This window comes from Petaurus breviceps, unplaced genomic scaffold (genome assembly GCF_028583685.1).
Source record: "Petaurus breviceps papuanus isolate PSGF00001 unplaced genomic scaffold, PetGlider_PUasm1.0 90977, whole genome shotgun sequence".
Taxonomy (NCBI): Eukaryota; Metazoa; Chordata; class Mammalia; order Diprotodontia; family Petauridae; genus Petaurus; species Petaurus breviceps.
In genome coordinates, this window is record NW_027187391.1 from 18841734 (window position 1) to 18860580 (window position 18847).

General features: G+C 37.5%; 1 pseudogene; it reads left to right on the forward strand.

Moving 5' to 3' along the window:
- Window positions 1-2830: 2830 nt before the first annotated feature.
- On the forward strand, window positions 2831-3715 carry LOC138153093 (large ribosomal subunit protein eL29 pseudogene; annotated as a pseudogene).
- Window positions 3716-18847: the final 15132 nt, after the last annotated feature.

Below are 18847 nucleotides of genomic sequence, written 5' to 3' on the forward strand. Positions count from 1 at the left end.
AGGTTTTAAACCAGTTAGATACTGAATCATCTTAGATACTGTTTACTACCCTTGAAACTTCCACTTGATTATCCATATTCCTTGTAATTTTTTTTTTCACATGGCACTTCTGCCTTTTCCCTGTCCAGGAACTTCTGAGTTACAACCCTCCTCATTACCCTGCCTCTAGATTCCCCAAACCATGATAGCATCCATCAAGGAAATAAAATCCTTCCAATTGGTCTCCATGATGAAGAAGAAGAAAATCTTGTGATCTTCTTAGAAAATCTTTCCAGCTTCCTATTCTTGCATAGCTATGGAAGCCCTAGCAGCTATGATAAGTACCTTCTACGAATGACCATTGAAACCAAAGGCATAGAATACTATGTTTCAACAGGTGCCGAACCATGTAATGAACTACAATGCTTCACTTTGGATTATCAGGTTACTCTACACACAATAAAAATGCCTAGCTGCTAGCATACCTGGACATATTCATGGAAAGAGCTAGGACAAAATGACCATTCTTCAGAAGTTTTCTGATTGTGCTACAAACATCCTCTGGGAACTGCTGCTTAATTGAAGTGCTGTGGGGTTTTTTTTTCTTGTTTTTAACCCTAGGAGTTCCATTCCAAGAATGCAAGTCATTTCACTTTTCTCAGAACTGATCATGTAGGCTGCTTGTTGTTCCTCTCATTATCTACTAGCGGATTTGGAGGGTTTCCTGGAAAATAATTCTATATGGTTTTCACTGATCATTTAGTAGCAAATCTGCTCATCATTAGAACCAGTGGCTATAAAAAGGAGAAGGGTTCCCTTGTATAGGATGTCCATACTTTCCAAATGCTTGTTTAAACTCTCTGGTGAATCTAGCCAGCCTTGAAGTGTCCATTTATGTGTGACCTTAAAAAATATACAGCTAGTTAAGACCTTGTACATTCTTAACAAATTATATGACTGAAAGAAGAATGCATCAATGATACATAGCTGAGTTGACTATAGAAACTTTATTTTCCCTTTATGCTCCAAATCCCATGGACAATGACACTTGATCTAGTATCAGTGAGCTTCAGAAAGACCCATACAGCATTGACTTAGCTAAATGGACATGATATATCACAGAATAGCAATTTTTATGAAACAAGCTGGTACTTCCTAGCAGTGGTCCCAGAGGAAAGAGAAATTTAAGAGTTCCATAGCAAAGAGGTCTCTGCTCGATAAAGTTCCTCCTGCTGTCTTCCTACCAATTTGTAATATTCTACCATCTGTTCCCACTCCTCAATGTGGCCCTGCCAGCTAGACAGGTTCTCTGGATCTAAGCTTTAGTAGATTCATAGGCTTCCCCCAACTTTCTAGATTATTTCTATGTCGACATAGTGGACATAGGAGCTCTGTTATAGCCCCAGGAAGGAAATTGTTATAAGCCAGCTATTACAATCAGGGCCAGAGACCTGAAAACCTAAACTTTTTAGACACAGGTGAAGGAACATAAGTGTGGCCTCATTGTAAAGGTAACTTGATCCCCAGTCTTTCCAGTTTTCCTTGGGATCAGGTGGCTGATGTAGTCTGAGTCATTTCTTGGTGTACCAGGACAGTCCTGTTCCATTTTACCTATTGCTGACAGAATGGCAGAGGAAACAGACGTTGAGGTTTCCTGTCAGGCTATCTATCAGCAGCCAGGTATCACACAGCCAGCTTCGTTCCAGAAGTAGTAGGATATATTTGTTGCTGTCAAGGTGAAAGTACAGCCTCCACACAGACCTTGGCACTGTACAATTAATTTAGTTCCCAGCACCCCATCCATTCTATTTGTATTGATTCAGTGATCAAACCCAAGAATGAAACACACTGGAGAAAAATTTGTGGAAGTTATATTCACATACTTCTACTTCTTCATGAAGATTTAACTGCATGAAATTTAAAAGCTTTTTTGCATGGTTAAAATCAATGAAGATAGTCTAAGAAGAGAAATAATGGACTGGAGAAAATACTTTGCATAAAATATCATTGTCTGTGAAAAACACAGGTTAATGATGTTGATATGTCACATCAAGTTAAAGAAGTGATCAAATGATGGGAACAATCTTCTAAAGAAAGACTGAAAACTACAGATGAACACATGAAAATATATTCCAAGGTAGTAATACTGAAAGATCAGTTTTTTTTTTAAATCTGATACTTAACTTTGTACCATGAAAACTGAAAAAGATGAAAAAATGTGAATGGCTGGTATTTGAGGGGCACTAGAAAAATAGGCACATTGATGCACTGTTGGCAGAGCTGTTGAGTGATCCAGCCATTCTGGATTTCAATTTGGAACTATGTAAAAAAATGACTGTAAGAGGATTCTGGGAAGATGGTAGAGTAGGTCAGAATATTTCAAGCTCTCTAGATTTTCCTACACAAAAGAGATAAAATAGTGCCTCTGGGTGAACATAGAGCAGTGAAAACAAATAAGGGTAGGGACAGAACTGGGGTCCTCTTGGGACAATCTGAGAAGACCTGAAGAAAAATTGATGAAGTTTGGTCCCTGTGAAGAGTAAACACCTGCAGGCTAGGATTGTCTTTAACAAGCAGCAAGCCCTGGGGTTGGGAGGCTGCCTCTGCCCCAGTCACAGGAACTTTTACCCCTGGGACAGTGAGGGGAGTTGGGCGACTGACCTGAGGAAGATCTAGGGAACCTATTTTGGCAAGGAAAGCCAGACCCAGCTGTGCTGCCTAGAGTGGCAGGGATAGGGCAAGAAGGAACTAGTGCTCACCCAGTGAGTACAGAAGCAATGGGGCAGGAGACTACACTGGTTGTGGACACTTAACAGGAAGCTAGAAGTCTTGGTTTGAGTTCAAGATCAAAGGGGAGAGCTTCTTTCTCTCTCCCTTTGGCCTCTTCTGTTCGGTGGAGTGCCTGTTAGCGCAGGCTGCGGTGTGAAGATGGCTAAGTCTAAGAACCATACCACTCACAACCAATCACAAAAATGGCACAGAAATGGCATCAAGAAACCTAGGTCACAGAGATATGAGTCTCTGAAAGGGGTTGACCCCAAGTTTCTGAGAAACATGCGCTTTGCCAAGAAACACAATAAGAAGGGGCTGAAGAAGATGCAGGCCAACAACGCCAAAGCCATCAAGGCCCAAGCAGAGGCCATCAAGGCCCTGAGCCAAGGCCTCCAAAGCCAAGCTCCTCAGGCACAAGATCCCCAAGGCCAGCGCCCTGCGTGCTGGCCACAAGATGGCTACCAAGCGTCCAGGTCCTAGGATCGGCATCAAACGTCCAGGCTCCAGGATCACAAAGCCTGACTCTAAGGTTGCCAGAACCACTGACCCCAAGTCTACCAAGCCCACTGACCCCAAGTCTGCCAAGCCCACTGACCCCAAGGCTGCCAAGTCTGCCGCCAAGGTCAGTAAGTCAGATCCCAAGGCTACCAAATCTGGCCCCAAGGCCACCAAATCTGATGCTAAGGCCACCAAGTCTGACCCCAAGGTCACCAAGTCTGATTCCAAGGGTGCCAAGTCCTATCCCAAGGCAGCCAAGTCTGATTCTAAGGCTGCTAAGCCTGCCGAGTCCAAACCCAAAGATGCTGGGGCTAAAGCTGCTGGTCCCAAGCCTTCAAAATAGATGCTTCAGAACAGAAGGACTTGTTTAAAGCTAAAACTCCCTTTTTTCCCAGCCAGGGTATGATTATTCACTATTTTGTACAAATAAAGAAAATGGTGAGTCATAAATAAGAAAAAAAAAAAGATCAAAGGGGAGAAGTGAAAAGAATCAGAGGCCAGAAACACCCTTCCTCATACTCTAGGACTAGAGGTGATTATAAAAATTAAATTATTACCAAAAAAATGCACTGGCAAAGGAGAAAGGTTCCAACCACAGAGAGCCACTATGGGAATACAGAAGACCTCTTCAGAGGAGGATACTGAAGCAAAGAAACCATCTTCTACCCCCAAAGAGTAATGTCAAATGGTCATCTGCCCAAAAGAGAATTCATTGAAAAACTTTAAAAAGACTTTAAAAATCAAATGAGAGATATTGAGGATAAATTTAAAAGAAATAAAAGAATAATACAAGAAATAGAGGAAGATTATGACAAGAAAGTCAACCAATTAGAAAAGAAAATCCAGACCATTAAGGAAAAAAATGACTCCTTGAACATCAGAATTGGTCAAGGAGAAGCCAGCAAATTTATAAGAGATGAAGAAATAAAAATAACACATAAAGAATGAAAAAATAGAAGAAAATGTGAAACATTTCATAAGAAAAACAACAGATTTAGAGAACAGATCATGAAGAGAAAATGTAAGAATAATTGAAATACCTGAAAGTTCTGATTCAAAAAAGAATCTTGATATAATAACAAATAATTAATTAAAGAAAATTGTCCTGAAGCATTAGAGCAAGAGGGGAAAGTAAAAATTTTAAAAAAATCCACAGATCACCTGAAAGAGATCCTATGAGGAAAACTCATTGGAATATTATAGTTAAATTCCAAAACTCCCAGATCAAGCACAAAATATGAGCAAGAAGAAAAAAATTTACATGTGACAAATCACACAAGACCTAATGTTGGTGACACTAAAAGACTGCAGGTCTTGGAATACTATATGTTGAAGAGTAAAAGAACTGGACTTCCAGCAGAGAATATATCCAGCAAAGCTAGGCATAATTCTGAATGGAAGGAAAAAAATGGACATTTGATCAACTATCAAACTTCCAGGACCCTGTCAAAACAAACAAGCAAACAAACAAACAACAACAACAAAAAAAAAAAACAAAAAAACAAAACCCTGAACTCAAGAAAAGATTTGACATACAAGAGCCAAGAGAAATATAAGGTACATACCAATGAGCAATTACAAGGAACTAACTAAGGATAGAATGTTTACCTTTTATGTATGGAAAATGTAAAACTGGGGCATCCAGGTAGCACAGTGAGCAAGAGCACCGGCTCCAGTGTCGGGATGACCTGGGGATCGAATCCCGGGCTCAGACACTTATCACCCACCCAGAAACATCTGGCCATGTAACCTTGAGCAAGTTACTTAACCCCAATTGCTTTGGGGTGGCCAGGTGGCTCAGTGAATAAGAGCACCAGCTCCAGTGTCGGGATAACCTCGGGATCAAATCCTGGGCTCAGATGCTCAGCACCACACCCAGAAATAACTGGCCGTGTAACCTTGAGCAAGTTACTTAACCCTGATTGCTTTTTAAAAAAAAAAGAAAAGAAAATGTAAAACCTATGTCTAAAATTGTTATTACTAATCAGGTGATTGGGGTAGACCTGAGTACGACATGACTTCAAAAGGTAAAACAGTTCAAGAACAGCTAAAAGAGTAATTATACAAATGAGATGCAAGAGGAAGAATCAATAAATAGGAATTAGATGGGGGAGGGGGGTTGTTACTTCTGGAAACCTACTTTCATTTAGAATGGGTTTATGAGGGAAAAATATATGTACACCTAGAAAGAAGAATATAAAAATCTTCTAAATTTAGAAAGAAATAAAACTCTAAGGGGACAGAGAGGGGGAGAGAAAAAAGGATGGATCTTTAGAGGGAAGGATGAGAGAATAGGTTTAAAGGGTGATATAGAAGGGTCTTTAGATTTAGGGGAATGGGAGGATAAGGCAGGGATTGCTGGAGTGGGGGTAGGTTAAGTAATAGTGTAGAGGTCAGGGAACCATAAAAGGCTGAGGTCAGAGAACCGTAAAATGCTGAGGTCTAGGGTTTAGGGGTGAACAAGACCCCAAAATACCAACACACTGGGTTCTACTCGAATGAATTTGACTCGTCTTCTCTCAGCCAAAGTAAAGCAAAGTTTATTAAAGTTTGGCCATAATGGGTAGACTCTTGGTTTTGTTTTTTTCCTTTTCTTTTATTTGGAGGGCAATTGGGGTTAAGTGACTTGCCCAAGTTCACATGGCTAGTAAGTGTGTTAAGTGTCTGAGACCAGATTTGAACTCAGGGCCTTCTGACTCCAGAGCCAGTGCTCTATTCACTGCACCACCTAGCTACCCCATAATGGGTAGACTCTTAAGAAGCTTAGGTATCTGTGACGTTTGTATTGGACAAGTGGGCCAGAATAATCTGACACAGAATGAGTCTGTTCTAGATAATTTTTGGCTTCTTCATGGAGGCAATATAGAACTTATATACAGAAAGGATGTGGGAGGGTTCTAGGGGTGGTCTAGAGGTGGAGGTTTGGGGAGGGTCTTCAGTCAAATGAGGTCAGACTCCAGTAATCAGAGATTAAATAACTGGAGGCTACCTGCAGAAGAAAGACAATGGAGGGCTAGGCTAGTTTAAGGGAAACAGATTTGAGTATAGATATTTTGGGAGGATCCAGGTGGGGGGTAGCTGGACAATGGAGAGCTAGACAAGTAACAGAGATTTGGGCCCAGCTATAATGAAAGGCTTATGGCCTCAGACAAATGCCTCTTGTGGGAAGATTCAAGGAGAGCTCAAGGGGGTTCTCAGAGCCTGTACCTCATCAATAGGAAGGCCAGATAACAGGTAGAAGTAAAGTAGAGGAGTTAGAAGAGATAGGAAAAAAGAGATATGCAAATATAAAAACAAGAGTAAGAGTACAATCTCTTAGGGAAAGTATATATTTATGTATGCATGCATGCATGTATGTATATATATATATGTATGTGCATGTGTGTGTGTGTGTGTGTGTGTGTGTATATATATATATATATATATATATATATATATATATATATGTATGCTCAATTGTAGCCTTGGGGTAGACGGGAGAAGGTGGGGGGAAGAACAAAGTAAATGGTGTGCAGCAGAGAACAAAAGAAAACCTACAAAAAAGCAAAGATGGACAGCTTTCAGCATAACAAACAGAATTTAATACATAGGTTTTCTTGAAACGATGTTATTCCGAATCCTCTCCTGTGTTCTGCTGTGAGCATGATGTTTTATCTTTTCTTATTTTAGATTTAAGTTTATACTGTTTCTTTTCTCTTATGTGTTTAAGTTCTAATATTTGTCTAAAATAAAAATAAATAATTTTAAAAGTGACCAACCTGTCTAGATATGTTGATCCAGCATTCCTACTTGTGGGGCACATATCCCACTGAAGCCAAAGACAAAAGCAAAGGTCCAGTATATAACCAAAGTATTCAGAGTAGCACTATTTATAGTAGTAAAGAAGTGGAAACAAAGTGAGGGCCTATCAATTACAAAATGACTGAAAAAAAAAAAACTGGCATGTGAATGCAATGGGATATTAATGCGCAATAACAAATAATGTATAGGAGAAATTCAGGAAAAAACATGTGAAGATCTGTATGAACTGAGTGAAATAAGCAGAACCAAGAGAAAAGCATACACAAGGACTGCAACAGTATAAATGAAAAGAACACTCAAACACAAAAGAATTCAAATTAATTGAGAAAGCAACAGATGAAACATCATACCCTCTCATGTATGGCAGAGAGAATTCTATTCTGTGTATATGGAATTAATGATATTTGTCAAGTTCTGAATAATCAAAATAGTTTAAAAAATAATGCCTCAATCTTTAATCATACCTGCTGATAGTTGGAGAGAGCCCAAATGAAAATCTAGAGATTCACAATTTGGTACATGGAATAGAAACATTGCTGAGCTATGACTTTAGCTCAGAAGTTCTCAGGAAAGAACTGTCTATGTTTCCTGAGAGGAACTTCTGCAAGGGACACAGCAGCAGAGTTTTTAAAATGGACACTGGAAAGAAGGAGAAGAGTGGAGAGGAGGGCTGGAGAGGTAAGAGAAAAACCTTGAAGTAATGTTAAATTAAGGATAGAAGAAGAACTTGGGCCCTGGGAGAGCAGCAGATGGGGGGAAACTGTGTCCTCAAGGACACATATCGCCTTCTAGGTCCTCAGATGCAGCCTTTTGACTGAGTCCAACTTTTATAGAACAAATCCTTTTAAGGGGATTTGTTCTGTGAAATTTGGATTCAGTCAAAGGGCGAAACTTGAAGACCTAGAGGACCACATGTGGCCTTGATGTTGCATATTCCCCATCCCCAGATGGTGTCTTCTCTGGTTTATGACAATTGTGCCTTCTTCTATCCGTATTACCAAGCTTTGACTAATCCAATTATACTGTTTTGATCTAAATTATTTATCAACAACCACTGGAACTAAGAGGAGGCACTTTCCTAAGGAATCAGGACTAAGTCACCATAAAATATATTGAATCTAGATTCCAAGCAGTTTCAGGGGTAACAAGAAGTGGAAGATTGCACATAAACTCCAAAAGAACCTATTACAGTAATGATAATAGCAGGCATTTATATAGCAAATTGGGGTTCCAAAGAATTTTACATCTATATGAGTTCTAATTCTATATCACTTAATCTAATTAGGTTCACTTTTTCATCCTTTAACCAAGCCCCATCTGCAAATCATTGACCAAAATACCTGTAAAAGGACATTGTGAGGATGAAAGAAAACATGTATTAGAAACATTTTGAATTCTAGACGACAGCATCCCTAAAAGTTCAAATTGCCATTGGTGGCTACTGTATTATAAAAGTCCTGAGTCTGTGACCAACAATTACAACTGTAGACAAGAACTGTCCGGATGTTTTGCAGCACTTAATAAGTGAGAGTCGTTCATCTGAAAGACTGAGGGATTTATTTTGAGATGTATGCGATTACAGTGGTTGCTGCTATAAAGCTGTGGGTTGTTCTTTCCTTTCTGTCATAGGACTACTTTATAATTTCTGTGAGATCCTCTCTGCATGAAATAATGTACTTTAATGTAGATTTCCTGCAGCATTCCACAAATCCTTCTCTGTGGGATTTTATGTTTCAACCAATTCAATGTACTCATATCACTTTTAAAGTCACTTTTACTTACAATCTCATAATGTTAGCCCTGACTAGTCATTTTAACCTTACCATAGATAGTTTTTGTCATGTTGTCTCTAAATCTTGAAGCCCTAGAACTGTGAACCACAAGACAAGATGGTATGCACATTTTCCCCCTCAGATTGATTTCTAAGTATTGTTCTGTGATAGGTTAAAAAAAAATTATTTTAGAAAAAAAAGAGAAAAACTGTATAATTATCAGATTAATTTTTAAAATAAAAATAAGATATTTTGTGTGTATTCTGACTTGTTCGATTTCATTCCAAGTCACTCACAATCTTGCATTATTATCTAGCTGCCAGTACAGTGAGATTGTTACCTATATGGGGTATTTGATATACATACACACACACACACACACACATACACACACACACTATTCTCTACACTTGGACAGTTCTTTTTGGGTTAGCCTTATTAATTTCATTTCCAATTTCAATAAACTTTATTGGCATGGCAAGGAATACAAGCGTGGCTAGAATCAATAAATTATGTTTGTGACTTTAGGGCAGCAGGTTTCACAAAGGTAATGGGATTTTTCCCCTGCATCCTCATTTTCCATTAACTATGGGAAATGGAAGAGAAGAGAATATTTCAGTACTAGAAAGACAAGAGCACAAGAGAAAAAAAGACTTTTTGGCAGGGCTTGTTTGAATCTAGCTGTGAATCCTGTAGTAAATGAGAGTGGGGGGAGGGATTTCAGTATTTTTTTTGTTATTCTTAAAAGCAACCCACATGTTTAAGGAATATCTTGAAGGATATTGTTAATTTTTTGAAGATCTCCCAAAAGTGAATGATAAGCACCTAAGAAAGAGAGGATCTGTCTATTTAAATTAGAACAATGTACCACTTTGGATTATATACAAATGCAACCATAGACATAAGTCTATTTTATAACTCTCTCATTTTTTATCTCAAGTGAAGCATTAAAAAAATTTTCCAAAGTATTTAATTCTTTCATATCTGATGTTCTGCTCAGAAAACAAAGGGGAGAGGACTACACCAAAACTGTGAGATCTTCCAGATACTCCAGTCTGTGAATATTGTTCTGATTGCATTCAATCTGAATCATTACAGAAACATACACAGTAACTCAAAGATCAGTCTAACAATCCACAAGAAAAAGTAAATAGATTTAAATGTGCCTTCTGTCCAGATTCTGACAAGCAAATGGAAGGCTAGTCCATTGAGCTAGCATATCAGTCTTAGGTTTTTGAAATTGAAATCAACATTAGAGGTGGGAAAAAAAAAAGGAGACAAACTCCTTCCTCCAGTTGAGGACTCATCATTAATTTTATGGGATTTCCTTTCTTCAAAAAGAAAGAGTAATTTAAATGATTCATTTGATACCACCAAGCCTCTGATGACTCTAATACATAGGCAAGGAACTCAAATGATGTCTATTTTAATTGTGTTGTTGCACGAAGTAATCCAACTATTCTTTTTTATATACTTTTTTTTTGGAGGGCAATTGGGGTTAAGTAACTTGCCCAAGGTCACACAGCTAATTTTTGTGGTAAGTGTCTGAGGTCAGATTTGAACCCAGGTCCTCCTGACACCAGGGCCGGTGCTCTATTCACTGTGCCAGCTAGCCACCCCATAAGCCAACTATTCTCTAAGCAAATGAAAATTATGATAAGAAGGTGGTTAAAATGTTCATGCCCTTTGACCCAGAAACCAAATATTGATTGTATATACCAAGGAGGTTAAAGGCAAGGGGGAAAAAAGATCCCAAATATTCCCAGGAGCACTTTATTGTAGTAGCAAAGTAAGCTCCCACAAAACAGGGAATGGCTAAACAAATTGTGGTACATGAATATAATAGAACGTTACTGTCTTATATGAAATGATGATTGTGATGAATACAGGGAAGTATGAGAGAACTTAAATGAATTGATATAGAATGAAGTAAGCATAACTAGGAAAACAGTATACACAATGACTTTAATTTTGTATATGGAAAAAAAACTATTTTAAAAAAAGAAACTATAATTATAATGACTAAGCTTCTTCCCACAAAGATAGGAACAAATGTTAACTCCCTCTCTTCCTGGAGAGGTGGGGGAATATGGGTATAGATCATTGCATGAACTGTCAGCATCAGCTGATATATTTGCTAGTTTTGCTGATCAGCTTTCTTCTTCTATTTTTTGTTACAATGGCATATTCTGTGCATATGAGAAGGGGAGGGATATACTTAGAAGTGTAAGGATATAAAAATATTTATCAATAAATTTTTTAAATAAAAAATTATGTTTCATCAGGACAGTTCTACTATGCAATAAATGCATCTATATATAACAAAGAAAAGCCAAACTAAAGGAATGTTGACTAGCTCATTATACTTCAATCCATAATCAGATTTCAGGTCTTATACTATGGCTCTATCAATTAACAGGGCTGGTCCTAAGCAAAACATGAAAATAGGTGAAATGTGATTTTGTTGCCCTTCTGCTTCCATCTCTGTACCTTCCTCCTGCCTCTTATTGATTTGTGCTGACCCAAATCCTACCATCTGTGACCCCACCTAGGCCTGCCCTTCCAAAATTACTTTATGCCTCTACCAAGCCCCCATTAAAAATTCTTATCTCTTCAATGGTTGGTGTCAACCAGGTGGAAAGAATTCTGAAATAATTCAAACAAAGATATGAATGACTGACAGGTCTCCTCAACACTTTCAAAGATATTTCTGTTTTAAATAAAATTAGTTATATTCAAATGGATCTGCAATCTAATCAATGAGACTATTCTATCCAAAAATACAGATCAAAATTCATCCATGATGCCCATCCTTCATGCATCTTATTGTGCCCTTCCACAAGTTTACCAATTCATTCAATCTCCATTATTTTAAATTGATGTAAGTAACAGGTTGAGGGGGGAAGGGTAGTTAGAAGCATACACTTTGAAAAGGGACAGGGTCAAAGTAGAGAATAGAACAAGTGGTGGGCAGGATAGGATGGAGGGAAATACAGTCAGCTTTTCACGATCTATCCACTATGGAAATATTTCATGTAGCTACACATGTACAACCTATATTGAATTGCTTATCTTCCCAGTAAGGCTGGGTGACAAGGGAGGAAGGGAAAGAATCTGGAACTCAAAGTTTTTAAATCAAATGTTTAAAAAATATTATTATTATTATTATTTTACATGCCACTGGGAAATAAGATATACAGGCATTGGGATATGGAGATCCATCTTTCCTTACCAGAAAGTCAAAAGGGGAATGGGGGAGGATATAGGAGAGAGCAGATTAGAGGAGGGGGTATACAGTGGGATTGCTGTTTTGGGGTGGTGGGTAAAGGAAAGAGGGGGGCGGAATCTGTAACTCAAAATCTTGTGGAAATGAATGTTGTAAACTAAAAATAAACATAAAATTTAATTAAAAAGAAAAAAGAAAAAAATTGATGTAAGATACCAGAGAAGCATATGAACTGCCCATTGGTTAGTTCTCTCCCACTTTGTTACACCATTATCCCATCTTCTCTTAATCACAGATTAAACATTTTAAGCACAGAATATCTATTAAGCCAAATAAATATGAAATAGATTTTTAAAAAATTCAGGCAATGTAAGACAGGGATTTTTGGAAATCATTGTCTACCAAGTCCCACTTAAATCCCATCACACATATGATTATTGTTTTGGTCTAGAACTGTTCTTTGTCTAGGACATAGGACAACTAAAGATCAATTTATCAATTCACAATTTTTTTAATATTGTAATTATGTGCCAGAAACTGTGCTAGGTGCTTGGGACACAAAGACAAAAATGAAGCAATCTCTGCCCTCAAGGAACTTATGTTCTATTCCGGGAGACAACATGTACTTAAATAAATATGTACAAAATAAATATGAGGTAAATTTATGAGAAGGTGGTACAGAGGATGGAGCACTCACAACTGGGAGAGTAAGGAAAGACTTCAAGTAGAAAATGGCCCTTAACCAGATTTTTGAAAGGAGAATAATAAATAGTAAGACTGGAAATCTAGACAGAAGCTGTGTTGGGAAGATTTTTAAAGCCAAATTAAGAAGCTTCTATTTGATCCTAGAAGCAAAGGGCATCATTGGGGTTTATTGAGTAAAGGAGTGGCTCAGTCAGACATGCACTTTAGGAAAAGAACTTTAGCAGTTTTGTTTAAAAATGAATTAGAATAGGTAGACACTTGTGATAGGGACAGCAATTAGGAATAGCAAAAGAAGATGTGATGAAGGCACAAAAGAAGATGGTAACAATGTGAGTAGACAACTGGAAACAAAGTGCAACCCTCAAGGAAAAATAAGGTTTGGAAGAGGGACAAGTTTTGTGGGATAAAAAGGATGATTTTTTGGGAGGGTAAGGAGGATATTGGGGTTGAATACATAGATTTGGGAATCAACTGCACAAAAGTTGATAGTTAAATCCATGGGACTAACAAAGTGAAAAGTATAGAAAGAGAGCAGAAGATGTAAATTTACAAGGGTAATAGAACAAGAACAAAGCAAAAGAAAAACCCAAAAGGAAACCTGAGAATTGGGGAAATAAGAGCATAATTACAAAGGTTTATCTGGGAGCAGGACATGTCAGGATAAGGATGTCTGAGTCTCAATGTTGAAAAAAGACCTCCCAGTATAAACAATCTAGGAAGACCCATGCAGTGAGCACCTGGAGAAACTCTCAGTAGTTTATCAGTAGAGAAGGACAAGAGGTAAATGGGTCAGATTTTGAGAGGCAACAGATACAGTATCTAGATGCTGCTAGAGAAATTGGACCCCAGTCCCTAGAAAACAGGACTTCAGGCAAAAGGTTGGTCTTCAGTTCCAAGGTCCCTGGAGAACTAGGCAAGGAATCTTGGGCACAAGAGACTAAGGCCTAATTACTAAAACTGGGATCAAGGGAAGGGGACTTGGTCATAAAGAAAGACTCTAACAGATTAGAGGGCACAAGTTTAGATTACAGCCAACAAGGATGATTTGATGCTGAGCTTTTGGCCCAGAAGCCCTTTTAGTTCCCTGACCTAAGAGCCAAATCTATCCAAAAACCTGAAACAGGGCTAAACCTGTAGATGAGGTTTAAATAATCTGATTCTCAGAAACCATTGGACTAGGAAATTTGGAAACAAGAGAATAAGGGACAGAAATACAGAATTGTAGATGAACAGGAAAATTAAGTGACTAAACTAGTTTGCCAATAGCAACAACATCTGACATTTACATCATGTTCTGAGGTTGATAAAGCACTCTAGATGCATAATCTTTGCTTCTTAGAACAACCCTATGCAAATGATAATATTATTATTTGCTTTTAATGGACCAGGAACAGAAGGCTGAGAGGCTAAGTGATTTGGCCAGGGTCACTCAACTCACAAGTATTTAAGAAGAATACTGAATTCAGAAGCTGTGTCTGTAGAACATTAGTATTTTGGCTTTCTTATAATGATTTGGGAATCAGATCACTTTTTGGCCATATTAACTTTTTCAATTGATTTTTTTTTTTAGTTAAAGGAAAGATGTCCTCCTATTTTGTATGTCTGGAGAAATGACTGAAATAGAGGGAAAGGGAAATGTGATCTCGCTCAGATTATTTATCATCTGTCCTTACTATAGAATGAAGGGATTTTTGTATTGGGAATAGGCAAGGAGGAGTGCAGAGGAAAAGGAAAGGGAGAATAAAAAGAGTGGTGCACCAATGCTACTTTCAAATTCAATAGTCATCATTCCTACCCTTGTTAAAGTTTTGCAGTGTTTCAATTTGTACTGAAGCAGTTAGGTCCAACTTTTCAATTTATTCTACTGATAAATAATTAATCTGGCCCTTAGGCTCCTTAGTCAACTGATCAGCCAATGGATTATTACCTGACAAAACAGCGCAGCAAATAGTCTTGTCACTCATCAACTTGGGAGTCATTATTCTTCCTTGAAAAATCATACCTTTGAATATAAAGCATAAAATTTCTTTTTAATAATGGGTAAACGTTGTAATCATTTAGAGGCATTTCTAATGTCTGCCCTGGTCACAATGTTCTCTGTACACGCGTGCATTTGTGACAAATTATGGATTCAATTTAACTTAGTTCAACAAACATATTTATTTATTTTAAATTGTTTTAGGAATGCCTTTTTTTAAACCTCACTATTACTCAAAAATAACCCTTACTCCAATAGAACACTCTGTTATAATGAAGAATTAAAATTAAGAAAAATAGACATATTGACTATACCTAAAAGTGTGTATCTCATTCTGCTTCTATTGTCTGTTAGCATCTCTGACAAGACAGGAGAGGAAGCTTCATCCTTAGTCCTTTGGACTTAAGATTCATCATTTCAGTGATGAGTTTAGCATTTTCTTCTATCTTGTTATCATTGTGCTGTCCTCTTGTTCCTGTTTCAGTCACTCTAAATCATTTCATTTGTCTTCCCCAGTGTCCTCAAATTGTTCAAAACTGTCATTTCTTGTATTCATACAATTCACTTAATTTGTTCAGCCATTCAATTATCAATGGGCAGCTACTTTGTTTCTAGTTTTTCCCTATCAGAAAAATTCCTGCTATTGATATTGTGGAATATATGGGACCTCACTTTCTATGGGTTTTTTTTCCTCCCTTGAGGGTATATGCCAAACAGTGATATAGCAAAGCAAAAGGGTGTGAACAGACAGGTAGATGGTACAGTGGATAGAGTGCTGGAGCTGAAGTCAAGGGAATGCAAGTTCGAATATGGCCTCAGAAAATTACTGGTTCTGTGACTCTGGATGAGTCACTTTATCTGCCTCAGTTTCCACATCTCTAAAAATGTGGTTATTAATAGCATCTAGCTTCCAAAGGTAAGAGGATAAAATGAGACAATATTTATAAATTGCTTTGCAACTCTTAAAGCACCATATGTAACTATTATTATGATTATTTCATCATTTCCTAAGGTAGTTCCTTCCTATTTTCCAGAATTGGATCACTCACATCTCTACCTCCACCAAGAGTGTATTAGTGTCCCTTTCATCTCATAGATTGCCCAAAATTAGTTGTAGCATCTTTTATTATCTTTGACAATATGATTGGTGTGAAGTAAAACTTCAGAGTTGTTTTAATATGCATGACTCTAGCAGCAGAATATAAACTCCTAGAGGGCAGAAACTATATTGCTTTTGTCTTAGTATCCCCAGTGTATAACTTTTTGTATAAGCTTTGGATCACTATAACCTAGCCTAGCACAGAGAAAGCACTTAAGAAGTTCTTGCTGATTGATGGAATATTGTTAGCTATTTGGAGTATTTTCTCACATAGTTGTTAATAGTTTGCTTCTATTCATTTGAAAAAATATTAGTTCCATTTGTTGGTCATATTTTTGCCTATACATTTTATTTATTTAAAAAATTTATTTATTTATTTCTAATATTCTCTTTTTTAACTTTTAGTTCCAAATTTTCTTCCTTCCTCTTTCCCCTCCCCTTGAGAAAGCAAACAATTTGATTTTGATTATGTATGTAAAATCATGCAAAGCACATTTCAATGTTAACCCCCACCATTTTGTGACCCTCAACACCAAAAAAGCAAGAAAAATAAAGTAGAAAATATATACTTCTATTTGCACTCAGATCGCCAGTTCTCTCTCTCTGGAGGTGTGTAGCATTTTTCATCATGACTCCTTTGAAATGGCCTTAGAGCATGTCTTGATCAGAGTAGCTAAGTCTTTCACAGTTAATCATCATTCAAATATTGCTATTACTGTGCACAATGATCTCCTGGCTCAGCTCACTTCATTCTGCATCAGTTTATATAAGTCTTCCCAAGCTGTTCTGAAATCATCAGCTCATCATTCCTTGCAGCATGATAGCATTCCATCACAATCATGCACCACAACTTGTTCAAACATTGCCCAATTAAGGGCATCCCCTCAATTTCCAATTCTCAATGAAAAGATGTTTTGTTAAAAACATAAATTAAAGAAATCCTTTTATTCCATCATCCCTGGGTCAGTCAGATTTTAGAAATTCTTATGTTGAGGAATTTAAAGATGGAAAGACAAGAATATGACATATTCAGTAAAATCTAGGAAGATTTGTATTGGAGAAGTGATCTTTGATGAATCTCCTAACCTAGAAAGCTCAAAATATAATTAATCCCAAGGTGTTAATATATATTAAACTATTATTTTATTTATTATATAATATATCTTTAGGAGTTTTTCTTTGCTTACTTATTTCTTCCAGTATCTCTGTTAATTTTTTGGAGGGAGCAGACTGTTCTTCTCTTTTAGTTGTTTTTGCTTTTATTGTTAGGGTTTTGAGTACATTTCTAAATGTAATGAGGTAATTAGGAAAATAGGTATATATATATATATTAAACCTCAGGCAGTAACCTTACAAGAAGTCTTCTATAAAATCTCTCATAAAATGATCTATGCATTACAAGAAACATGCTTGTGGGGATCACAAGACTTCCCAGGCAGGGTCAGGACATTAGCCCAGACAAGCTTCCGTTATTCTTTGCCTCCCTGGGGAACCTTAGGAAGATCCACATGAGATGCCCCTTAATACATCAAACCCCTTCTCACTGAAAGAATTCAGAAACCGAGTGGGCAAAAGAAGCATTTATTATGCTTCCAGTGAGGAAGTGCTCACGAGGAACATCCACACTGATAGAGAAGCAGGAATGAGGTTATACAGTTCTATCCTTCTGGTTAGAGTTACATTTAGTTCAAATTTCTCAATCTGAAAATGCAGATTATGTAGGCGTGGTAGTGAGGATACTTGTGCCCACTGCATGCTGCCTAGGGTCTGAGCTGTTTGTCACACCTCCACTTTTCTAGTTCCCTCAGGCAACAGGATGGCCATTGTCTTAGTGAAATAAGATAAGAGAGCTTCTCCAGAGCTATTGATTATCTCCCAATAACATCTGTGGGAGCAAAACAAGATACCATATTATCCTTACATGCACCTAGTGGCTATGCATATTCTTTTCTTTTCTTTCTTTTTTTTTTTTAAAGCAATTGGGGTTAAGCAACTTGCTCAAGGTTATACAGCCAGGTGTTTCTGGGTGGGTGCTAAGTGTCTGAGCCCGGATTGGATCCCCAGGTCATCCCGACACTGGAGCCAGTGCTCTTACTCGCTGTGCTACCTGGCCGCCCCGGCATATTATTTTCAATGAATTCATAAGTAAGTAATAGGCAGATTGTTATCGAAAAAAATTCTTTTGCAATCCTACAAGTGATTGTTGTTCAGTCATATATGACTTTCCATGACCCCATTTGAGGTTTTCATGGCAAAGACACTAGAGTGGTTTGCCATTTCCCTCTCCAGTTCATTTTACAGATGAGGAAACTTAGGCCAACTGCTTTAAGTGACTTTCCCAAGGTCACACAGCTAGTAAGTGTCTGAGGCCAGATTTGAACTCAGGAATATTGAACTTCAGGTGGGGTACTCTATCCACAACACTAGCTTCCCTCATACAATTGATATGAATGGATAAAGAATACAGGATGTTTGCAGTGTTAATTGTTTGCAAATATGTGTGTATCAGTGTTCAGGGAGAGAGGAGGGGGCAACGCTTCACTAAAAAGCACAGTGACAAAGGCTTTGCTTCAATAGGCTGTCTTACATAGATACACTGACACATATTGATATGATGTAATATACCATATATGTTAACAATTACAGAAGATTTCCTGATGCTAGCACAGAACTCATTCTGTTGAACAATCATTTGTTTTAAAATATCATGAAACATAAAATAGGGAGACTCATATTCACCAAAGTATTTACCAGTATCATGTTAGGTAATATGAAAGGGAGAAGAGGGTGGTGAGGGTGTGTACCCTGTCATCATGACATCTCTTCAAATAATATTTGTCAATAACATTGGGATGATTGCATGAAGCTGCAAAACACAACAGAGCTTCAACATAGTTTTAGAAGAAGGTGGCCAATGTGCCACAAGAAAATGGAAATGTGCATTCTGGGTATAAGTAGACTCAATGTAGTAATAATTGATGACTTTCACACAACAAATAGCATAAAAGATATCATCA